General features: G+C 35.0%; 1 long non-coding RNA gene across 1 annotated transcript; it reads left to right on the top strand.

The window, feature by feature from the left end:
- Nucleotides 2,884–9,008, top strand: LOC110403138. The gene is made up of 3 exons (XR_002441523.1): nucleotides 2,884–2,939; nucleotides 5,096–5,210; nucleotides 8,903–9,008. It is a non-coding gene; the product is annotated as an uncharacterized LOC110403138 (long non-coding RNA).

The raw sequence follows: 10,930 nt of genomic DNA, 5'->3' as shown, positions 1-10,930 counted from the left end.
CCCTGATTTCGTCGTTCCCTCCACCTGAATTATCTTCCTGGAAAAACTGGTGAGACATTTTATTCAGTCTCTTGGACCTAACAGAGGTAAAACAAATCTGAAAAGGAATTTAATTGTGACAAGAGACCTTTGTTTTATAATGTACAAAATTAAGCATCAGAATTATTTCCACAACCAGTACGGGAACCCAGCAATACTAAAAAACACAGCATACCATGACTGAGAGTATATGGAGTTTCACTAGCCAAGAGCTTTCCAAGAATGTTCTGTCCAATAAAAAGTTTGTAAATGAAGTGCATAATTATTCAGGACAACCATCAATAAGCAACAAACGTGAGGAAAAAATGTATCTTATGTGTCACAGGTGCCATTACTACCCACTTCAGAATCTCCTGCAGATTTCTTTAAAATCTCTAGTAATGGTTACTATCTAATAGAATACTAGACTAGGTAAATTCCTCAAATTGGAATAGAAATTCATTTATACTTTAAAGGTGCATATTGCAGTGAAGTATGGTAAAGTAAGAAGGTGATAATAGGAATATTAATAGGAAATCAAATCTTACAGAAAAAAATAAAGGCTAAATTCAGTTAATTATGAATAGAAAGCATAATATGTAAAGTAGCATACTGCCATTCACGCTTTTGGAACAGTATAGTTTAAGGTCAAATCATCTTTAATGTGATGTGACATGTGGATAATATGCTAATTCTCTAATGTAATGTTACAAGAATATACATAAATATTTCAAAACCAAGTGAAAAGACAAACACAATTCATCTTGTCTAAACACATATTCTCTTTTCTCTGCATCATCCTCAGTAGTTAAAGAGTATGATCTACTGTAGGCATTTCCAAGAATATAAATCTTGCAGCAACTGCTGATGATTCTCTGGCAAACAGAGAAAAAAAAAAAACAGAAATCTAGCTTTTTTTTTTTTTTTTTAAATAAAACCTAAAAATGAAATGCAAATGGTGCTTTCTTAAGAATCAAGAAAGTACTTCAGGGATGAATCTGAAAGAAACAGTAGACCACTACGTAGTTAATAGTTCACAGTTACCCACAACTGGGTAGGTTATTTATTTTATATATAAAAAGTATTCATACAAAAAAAATTAATATTAATCTCATTCTCAGATGAAATTGGTCGTGTACAACACTATTTAAGTATATTTTAGTAAATATATCCTACCACTATGAGTTTAGATGTTAGCATGTGTACTGATACAAGTCTCAGTCTAAACAGGAGTGTAACCCTGGAAGTGACAATAACTAATGCAAATGTGAGGAAGAAATGAGAGGAAGCTTTTACACTTTTTCCTCAGCTTTTCCTTCTACTTCTTCAAGAACTAATGTACTAAGTGTAACTTCTCTACCCATAAGAAGTAGAACCATCACAGAAAATAGGATCTATTAGCAACAGTTGATTAGCACTCCAGAGATGGTTATTTCTTCTTCAGAGTTTTGGAACAGAGGTTGACTTTTTAACCACATGTAACAGAAAAGTGATGGGTAATCAAAATCATCTACTTAGGATGAAGAAGTTATTGTTGAAAGGATGGCAATATGTAAGAGAGAAATACTCACATCTGGAGACTCAAATCAGATATCTGGATAATATAGCTCATTCAATTTTAACTAATATGCATTATAAGACTGCAATTACTTTCCAATAGTCTATTATTCTATATTATTTATATACTTATATTATTTCACTGTCATTTTATCAATACAGAGATGTGAATGCTGATATTCATGTCATGTCATTTGTTACTGCTGACCAAATTGCAAAGGAAAGTTCATACATATTGAAAAAAAAGAAAAAAAATCATCAAGCAATTTCTAGAAAAGTAACACAAACAATGTCATAGGAATGGAAAAACAGTAGAGACTGGAGCAAAACTCCCAAACAAAAAGACAGCGAGTATATTTTCTGGAACAGACTTTTAAGACAGAGAGTGGACCAAGAAGTCCCTAATGACCTAAAATACTCTAGAATTCATGAAATAAATTGCATAATAGAGCAGTTTGCAATACATAAAACTAAACTTGATGGCCTGAAGGTTTCAATAATCATGTATGTTAATGTTGTTCAAAATGTAATGAAATTAAGAAAGATTAGATACAAATCTAATCTCATATATCATTTTTGTGTTTTTCAAAGGTTTCTTTCCATTACCTGTTTGCATTTCATTTTTTCAGCTTTTTTCACTGCCTTTCAGTCTTTCTGTTTTCATTATATTAATCATAGCTATAAATAAACAAATAAAGCTCAATATTCACTGATTGTTAATTTTATACACTAAAATTCTATGATCCAGTATTTCAGAAGAGAAAAAAAAAGTTTCATCTCCAGGATGATACTTGTTCTATTTCTGGAGTAACTACCACCAGCAGCAATCATGCTACAAAAAAATTAAAAAACAAAAAAAGAAACTTTTTTTTCAAAGACAGTGAAGCAATAAATATTCAAACTCTTCCTAATAAGAAGCTTTTAGCCTTCTATCACATTGCCACAAAGAAGTTTTAGACAAATTCTCAGAAAATTATTTATATTTCTAAAGTGCATACAGATCAGAAAAAGGAATCACACTGGTTCAGCCGCACCTTCGAACAGAAAAGATCCCAGAAATGTTTTGACATTTTCATCTCCTCTTAAACCACAAAAGAAAATTATTGTTGATCTTTCTGGCTGCAGCCTTTCAGTCAATAGTGGGATCTCCTGTAAATCAGGTGGCTGAACTCTTAAGACATTCATCAGATTCTGTGATTAATCTTAATTGCAGCTGTTATGGCTGCTCAGTTTTTCAAGCTCTATAGCTAAGTATTGCCCACGTAATAACCAGAGTTGTATTACATCACTGAATTCTGAAGAAGTCTCCTGGAGCACATCAAGTTTGAAAAGGGAGAATACATCTCCACAGTTTTCCTGTGTAGGTATGTACCGTTTGACACTGCTTCTCAAAATACATCTAGACTTGCAGGGTCAAAAAGTAATTTTGCAACAGTATGGAAAAAAGACACAAACCAACATAAAGCATACTGTGATACACTTCAAAAGAGAACAATGCAAATAAGAGAGCTTGAGGAAAGTTTCAAGTGGATAGTTTATTGTGGACCTGAGCTGGCCTCCCCAGTCCCTCAGTTTTCCAAGGGGCAGTCATTCTTGGCTACCCTGCTGGAAAGCTTAACAAACCCCGGAAAACCAAAAGAATATCACTATTAGCACTTCCAGTTCTAAGCATGGATGATATCTAAGCCAAGTGCTGTACACACTGCAATTCTGTTTCTGTAAAAAGCGGTGCCTAGTAGGTCAAGAACATAATTTGATAATTTTATATCTTCAATTGATCTGTAAAAAGCAAAAGCCCTGAAAGCAGACTATTATTTCAGGTTTGTAGCTGAGCAAACATCTACACTATGTTGATATAAGACCAGTGACATTTTCAAAAAAAAAAAAAACACACCACAATTTAAACACTGTGAGTTTTGCTTTATGTTTTGTCCATTATAAATGCTGTACATAAAAGCTGCTCAGATCCAGATTTTGTTTCATGTCTCTAGCTTTTAAAATGAGAATTCTGCTCATAACATTTCAGAATTTCCCTTGGACTTAGATCAAAATGACAAAAATTTAGCAAGCCTGTGAGTGAAAACTAACCAAAAAAAATTATAGCTTCTTTGCAGCAGTATTAAAAATGGAATTTCTTTGTTTCTGACAGTGTTGTTTTGATATGTCACATGCTGTTACATCAGTCATGCATCACTATGTTAGCATGTTGAAATGAATCATAGTAATGCCACAGCTGCAAAGAAATATCAAATAAAAATACCTTGAAATTAAGGCAGAAACAAACCTTATATATGCTTAAACATTTGCCTCACAACAAAAACACTGAATCCAACTTCCACGCATTCACTGGAAGTAGAGAATGAAATATTTTTCTCTTCAGATGTATCTTGCTCTAAGTACAAGTTGTAGAAGATAAAATGCTATAAGGTTTCATCTTCTCACACTGTTGGCTTCCCCTTTTTAAAGACATACATTAATTAATCCATCCTTTTGTTGTTAGACAAAGTAAATCATTCAACTGTCAAGAAGGAATGATGGAAAGTCACTAAGAAAGTGCAAGCTTATTTTGCATGCACAATAAGGGTAAGAAAATAATAACAACAGGTTACCAATATAGCTTTACCTTCTTTTCAAATATCCAAAAAAAAAAAATTAAATTAAAATTAGACTAGCAAGTCAGACCAACTTCTATTAAAATTCTGAAATTCCTGTTATCTTTAAGTATGAAGATCACTCTGATAGTAATGCCTCCTATTTGTTTCCATGGAAACTATAATAGATACAAAGAGCACAATAATGCTATTTGATAGACCAAATTCACAGCTACAAAATGCTATTTTTCTACATAGTCACTACCATTAGCCATGCATTTTTGCTATCAGTGAACAAAAGCATGCATGTTGCTCTTGTACAAGTCTGCAAAAATGGTTTGTCTTTCACATCATGGTTGCCACTGCTGAAACTCATGACCCACTGCCTCACTGAGCTCACATACACTGTTTGGTCTCCATAAACATTCAGCAAGTGCCAATTAATGTCAACAGGTGCAATTTTTTTTCTGCATGGAGCAATTCAATTCCATGACTTTGCTTCATACACACTTCTATGTCCAGTGCCATTTTGTCAGACTGTTCCTCTGCTGCCATCTGTCACATAGCAACAAAATTTAACGGAATACTAGTGGAAAGGTTCAGCCTCTACTGCAAACCTACCAACATCTGCCTCCGATATCATGGGCCAACATAATAAAATAGGAGGCATTACTTTCAGAGCAGCCCTCATACATAACAACTCTGCTAAACACAATGGTTCCTGATATTACAACAATCCTATATACTGTACTGACACCATCACCAATTTAATTATCACAAGAACTTTATTTGGTCAGTTACAATTGAACAATCTCTTCATTTTCCACAATTATCTGCATTTTTATTTCTTCTTCTAGTAGATCTTAAGCACGTTTTCCCTCTATCCAATCTAAATACCTAGCTATATAGATGTTATCCTCTTTTTGTAGCACATCCTGCAGGAAACAAATTAAGAAGTCAAAGGCAAGGACCCTGCGATAGCAACTTCACGGACTCTAAATTCCACTGCAAGTGTTAACCTCCGGCTACATTTACATTTGGAAGGTTAGTCCTCTTGAACTCATTTCAGGCATTATACAGACTCAGAAGGCTAGATTTAATAAGAACAACTTGGTCAGAGTTGCTTAAATTTATACAAGTACAAAGGGAACTCATTAGACATGCAGTTCACATAAAAGCCATGCATTTATGCATTCAGATTCTGCCCCTTTTTCTACTTTGGCAGAAGAACATGAGGAGAAGAAAAAAAGAAGATCAAAAGCTATGGAAGTTTTTCAAGAAGCCAAGTTAGTTCATAAGACCACAGAACAAAGTAATGTTATTTCCTAAGCTGATGTGGCCTTAAGTGTCTTAAATATGCCTCAAGCATGCTGGAGGCAAACAACTACTGCAGACCATCCTACTTCTCATCTACTTTTTGTTCATTCATTAAGGGAAGTTTTCCATGTTGTGTCTTACCTACCTCACTCCTTCCCCTTCTCTGAAAACACATTTAGTTACTTAGAGAGTACATCTGCAAAGTGGACTCTCACTGATGCACTCCTTTACCTCATACACGTGTGTGCACACATGTACACGTGGATGCGCACCTTTCTTATATGTTTTTTTTGTGTAATTATTCCTTAAAAACTGTGTTGTTGTGGTATCCTTTGCCTGTAGGTTTGCTAAGCATAACAGAATTACTAGCTGTCACTAAATTCATGTGCTGTTCATAAATGCAACTAAATTTTTTGGACAGCTGTTCATCTGGGCATAAACACATTGATCCTAATAGCTACATTAGCTCTACGAGTGTATTTGTTTGTTTTTAACTTTCACTCAGTATAATTACTTCTGACATTCTCCCACGGAAATAAGTTTGGGTTTTTTTTTTATTAAAGTTTTTTTTTACTTTCATTTGCTTTAAGTCAATCAGCTCTTTTTGGGTTGTTTTTTTTTTTTTTACATAGCAATGCTATAACACGATGGACATGGTCTAACTCCACCCTCAAAAAACTGTCCCATTAAGAATGAAGAGCCAATCTCCTGGGAAAGTGAGTCAATATTCAGCACACCTTCCCCAACCTTTAGTCAGCACAACTCTGGCTGAATTTCAGACAATCCAAAATAAGTTCAGCAGCATTTTACCCTAAACATAGCAGTCTGTCTACCTTCAAGTGCAAGCTATCAATGTTGTCAAATACTAACAGAATAACAGATACAGCTTGGAGATATAGGTAGAATAATATGGAAGGTAAAGAGCAGGTGGGGGTTGGGTTTGTATCATAACTGTTAGAGTCACCAAGTAATTAATTTAATAAATGATCATGGAGTCAATGGAGACTTGTCTCTGTCTCATGTTTTAATAAGTTCAAAGGAAGCAAGAAATGGTAATTTGTATCTGGCAGAGAAGACGTTCCTCTCGGTGCTCAGGGGAAGGGACCAAATTTCAGTTCTATGACTCACAAGTGTTTCTGCAATCTTCTGAAGCAGGTTGCCTTTCACTGCTCACCAGATCAGAAAGACTACCTGGCTTCATGTGCAGACAGAATAATCAACTATTGGTCATGGCATAGTTAAATAACTTACTAGTTTCGAGAATTCGGCAGAAAAATCATTCATTTTTGATTCACTGAGAGGCTAGCAACTTGCCCATAGAGCACTCATGTTTTTCTCTATTTCTGGGATTTATGGGTGCCCTGGGTATCTGTGAATCCGATCTGATGCACTTCAACATAAGCATCTTAAATAAATCCATGGTTATTCAAATTTGGTTAACTTCTTTGTGAGGATTTATACCCTTATATTTCTCTACTTCTATAAAAAATAGTAAAAGTTTATAATGCAGCAAAGTTATCATTATTAATGATTATGTCAGACTGCTGCAGAATAGTTAGTAACTCCTGGTTTGGTACATCTACTTAAACTAGACTCAACAGACAAAAGGATGAAGGGAAGAGACACAGTACCCAAACTAAATTTCTGAAGACTGGCTCACATTTGTGTACTGTTTTCAGTTTTACGATAGAAACATGAATACTCTAAAGAAAACTAGGCAAAAGGAGGAGGGCAGCAAAATGGATAAAAGAAATGGAGTACTGAATAGTGGGAGCGGAGATAAGTGTGAAAGCAGAAAGTGCTATGAAATTAAGATGGCAGAACAAAACAATGGAATAGTAAGGGTTATTCATCAGCCACATTGCATTCAGGTAATATGGCTCAACTATAAAGAAGTGCAAATGGTGTACTTTACACCAAAATTTATTTTCAGGTATTCAGTATGCAAACTCGTTAATAAGAAGTGTCATATAAAGTTTAATACAATCACAAACAATTTTGAAATTCTAACAAAATTGATTCAGTAAATGAGATTCCCTAGTCCTACGAAGATGCCAGTAACCTGCATAAAAACTAGAAGCATGCTAACAATCAGCATTGTCATTCTATCCCTTAAGATGTTCTTACTAGAACAAATACTGTTCACTAGATAGCATGGATTAACTCAGCTAAACAAAAAGGCCCATATTTGTGATTTGATCCAGATGAGAATAGTACTCATGCTAGAGGTGGTCATTGTGGTGCAGAAAAAGTCATTTTGCTTTCTTAACCTCTCCAACTCATTGAAACAAAGAAACGATGGTAGATAAATGATGACTGAAACCTGAAACTATGAAAGACTGCATCCTTTTTAAATCTCAGTAAAAAGAAAAATAGCATTACGTAATGTTTATACTCAAAACTCAGACATAAGAGTAATCAACCTGTTACTGGATGTCACTAGAAATACTTTGGGGAAGTGAATGGAGGGAGAAAAAAAGGACAAAAGAACAAAAAAAATCCCTCTTTTCTAGAGACATAAGATGTAGAACATCAAAAAAATTTAGATTAAGAAGTATTCTTTACATTATTCCTTTTAGCTTTACTTCCAGAAAGTTTCTGTGTAGTGGGAAGATATCTGAAAAGAGTTCTGCAAATTGCTTGCATAAAGCCAAGCAAACAAAAATCTGTAAAAGTGTTCCTCAGGTATTTGACAGACATTATATAAGAGACATGGCACAGAAAAAAGCAGGTGGATTTTCTATTATTCCAATGCTCTTACTATGTTCTGATGGACTGCTGTGATAAGGAAAGGATGCTCAAATCAATTTAGATTTTACATTCCATTTCATTGCATATAATTCTAGATTTTTGAGCTTTCTGTGCAATCTTTAAGCAGCCATCAGCAGTGATATAATGTTTGCATTATATCACCAATATAATCAATTTTTCTAGGAAAGATCAATCTTTGCATCTGGGAATCAGATTAGAATTTTTGTCTGAGGATTACTAGGGCTTGAATTAAGATCGACTTGAAATTATGATTAACATTTTTTTTTCCCTACACTGCCAGAATAACATAGCTTAAAGTGGGCAGAGATGTTCCCACATCCTTTCTCTTACAGAGATACAAACATGAAGTAAAAGCTCTGTGTCAGAGTAGGATGAATTTCACAGTATTTCAGGATTTCCTGCCACTGTAGCTATACTGTTTCATTCTCCAGGAAGCAAAGCAATTCAGAATCTCCTATTTCATTGGTGAGCAATCTGGCAGCCATTTTCACAGTTCCAGAAACCGTGACTCATTCATATGGTATATACGTTATTCATGAGATGATCCAGAGTTGATTTCATTCTCCTGTGTAAGAGGTGAAAAGCTGCGTTAGCAAGGGGTGTTGCTCAGCAAACTGAGCTCTGCATAGTGCTCTGTACCTCTGCAGGGATGTGGATGCACAGATGTGCCAGGGGACTCAGCAATCCAGCTGCACACAACTCTCAGGTCCATGGAAAAGCAGGTTACTTCAAGAATCAACGCTATCTATTACTGCAAGGTATTCTGAGAGCACCACTTACCATTCAGATGTTAGAGACATACGTATCTTGGGAGCCTTAATTGTGTTTCATGGAGTTTGTAGGGTGCAAGCAGATTCATCACCTCTACTGAAGATTACAGAAAAATTTTAAATGAAATTGAAGAGGCAGGATGAGGTGAGAAACATACTGTCTGTTTCTAGTCATTTCTTTAGGTTTTTCAAAAGGATAAAGTGCAAAATAGAACAACTATGTTTCAAAAATATAAATTATTCATACATGGTAAGAGATGTAGTGAATTCAAAAAGCTACAGAAGGAAGTTCTGGAAATCCTACTTGCCTATTCACTTTCAGAAAAAGAAACGCTGGAACAGAGAACATTGTTAAAACAGCCATATTTTCCAGAAGTAGCTTTAGTTTTTCTAGACTCCTGTCTCGCCCTTAATGACACCAGCAACGCACCATGTTCCTAGTGGAAACTGGTATTCTGTGTTGCAGCTACTAAGAACATGATTTCCTTATCACCAACAACTCCTAAAGCTTTTTCAGTAGAACCAATTTCCCTTTCACAAAGTTCCACCATGGCATTACTCTAAAATATCTCGGGGTGACTGACTTTGTGAAATTTAATCATATTCATTAAGACAATAGAGACTTCAGTTTGCTTATACCTGGCTTGCAATTTGCTCAGGAGTGAGCTTTCAACATTAGCAGAGACTGTGTATAAACGCATACTGCTCGTCAACACAAGGCAAAGACTTGGTGATCAAATCATCTTCTTCAGAATAATCATCAGCTTTGTCAGAGAGACTCCCTAATCAGTGATCCATGTAATTACTTTTTTGTGTAGATTGAATCTGAGAACTGTTCCCTAATGTTCTCAATATATGGATATCAGTTTTTAAATATCCACTATCATACTGTGCCAGATGCAAAATTTTCCAGAGGATATTAATTGGATATACAGTAATAATAAGACACTAGAAATTAGAAAGCTCCTCTGTTGTGTAGACAAAATATTGGTGGGAGTTGCCATGGTGCTTGATTTCTACTGGAAACTTAAGGTTGATCACCCCCACACATACTTAAATGAGATCATTGGTCATTCTTGCTTCAGTGTTTTTCAACGAAGTGAAATTTTTGTTACAAGCATAACCAACAGAAGGTAAAATACCACAGCGATTCCAAGGGAAAAATGCAAAGATATAGAAAGATCAGCAAAAAAACATTTAAAATCTCTGTTTTTTTCCCCTTGGACAGGTATTTTCCATGTCTCTCAGACTCACTTTTCTAAGTACAAGACAGAATGGTTAATCTCCCAGGCTGAAAAGGTAGGCCCCATGTCTTTCATTTTAGATAGCTACTTCTGAAATACCAAACCTATTTTTATGCAGATAGAAAACAACATAAAAATGTTAAAAGCTTTAAGAGGAATATACCTTTTTTAAATATATCTTCTCCTACTAAGTCAGTAAAAGAAAGAGCAACTACAATAAACAAGGGCAGACTTTTCAGTACTGTCGATACACCTGATGATTACATTTGTGGTAATTAATTGCCCAAATAACTCATTCATCCATGCGGCCAGTATTCATTTTTATCCAAATCCATATAAGATTTTAATGTGAGAACTAAAAATCCCTATTTTGGTCATGTTGTGAAAGATCACCAACTGGTAACTAACTTTTTCATACCATACATCAGTCAATGCTCAGTCTGAGACTATTTCCATCTCCAGATAATATCTCTGACAATACTTTTAAAGCTTCGAATGTTTCATCATTCTCCAGTTCACAGGTATTAAAACAAAGAACACAAAGTTTGTACCCCTCCTGAGAAAGAAAACGACATTAGATCTGCTGCTAATTACCACCATTCCACCAAGTCATTTAACAGACATCATCTTGTCTCTACAGAGGGGTGAATGTCTCTCCCAG

The sequence above is a fragment of the Numida meleagris genome, chromosome 8 (genome assembly GCF_002078875.1).
Source record: "Numida meleagris isolate 19003 breed g44 Domestic line chromosome 8, NumMel1.0, whole genome shotgun sequence".
Classification (NCBI taxonomy): domain Eukaryota; kingdom Metazoa; phylum Chordata; class Aves; order Galliformes; family Numididae; genus Numida; species Numida meleagris.
The sequence above is the reverse complement of the archived record's forward strand: the minus strand, read 5'-3'. Positions and strand labels throughout refer to the sequence as shown.